The 719-nt window shown below is 51.2% G+C and overlaps 1 long non-coding RNA gene across 1 annotated transcript in view; it reads left to right on the top strand.

Annotated features, from left to right (window-relative positions):
* LOC102369351 overlaps positions 1 to 409 on the top strand; it is a 28538-nt gene extending 28129 nt beyond the window's left edge. The window contains exon 3 of the long non-coding RNA XR_001358714.1: positions 364 to 409. This is a non-coding gene — a long non-coding RNA (uncharacterized LOC102369351). The remainder of the gene's footprint in view (positions 1 to 363) is intronic.
* The last annotated feature ends 310 nt before the right edge of the window (positions 410 to 719 follow it).

The following is a 719-nucleotide window of genomic DNA, read 5'->3' on the forward strand; positions in this document are numbered from 1 at the left end:
GGGGTGAGTCAATGTGTGGGTAGGTGTAGGGGGACTCTGGGTGTGGGGGCTGCTTAGGAGGGGTGGGTCCCCTACATGAATGCCGCATGCCCTCGGCGGCTGGCAGGGCACAGCAGCACCCTAACATCTATGAATCTATGAGCTAGGCCTACTGCTGATGAAAATAAAAAGAGGGAGGAAGAGATCTTCTGAGGAGCAGGCTGCCACCAAACATTTGGATATAGGGAGCTTTTAGAAATTGAACCAAAAATGTGTTCCTCTTGTTAATATCTTCCTTAGTTTATCAGTAATCTTCATAAGGAAAGGTTAGTTTGGGTCAGTCATTTTTTAGTTGTTTTTAGAGGACAAGCAGTTTCTTTACAGGCAGACCTGAACCAGGCGACTCCCCAGGTGAGCAGGGAGCCTGTGACCAGGGAGCCAGCGAACAGGGACTGCAAACAGGGAAAGCAGTTTGCAGGCAGTTGCTGGAGGCAAGAGGAGAGGAGGAGGAGAGAAGCCAGGCACCAGATCCTGCCCAAGGAAGGTAAGTGATCCAGCTGCCTGTACCTTTGTTTTTGCTGAGTGTTTGTTTGGTGGGCTGTGTGTTTTTTGGGGCATGTGCTCTGCGAAGCTGGGAGTGATTGCTGACTGCTGGCTGATTGTTGTGGAATTGCTGACTGCTGTGTGATTGCTGCCTGCACCTGACAGAAGCCCTAACAAAGGGGCTGAGTCAGCCCAGG

The sequence above is a fragment of the Alligator sinensis genome, unplaced genomic scaffold (assembly GCF_000455745.1).
Source record: "Alligator sinensis unplaced genomic scaffold, ASM45574v1 scaffold349_1, whole genome shotgun sequence".
Taxonomy (NCBI): domain Eukaryota; kingdom Metazoa; phylum Chordata; order Crocodylia; family Alligatoridae; genus Alligator; species Alligator sinensis.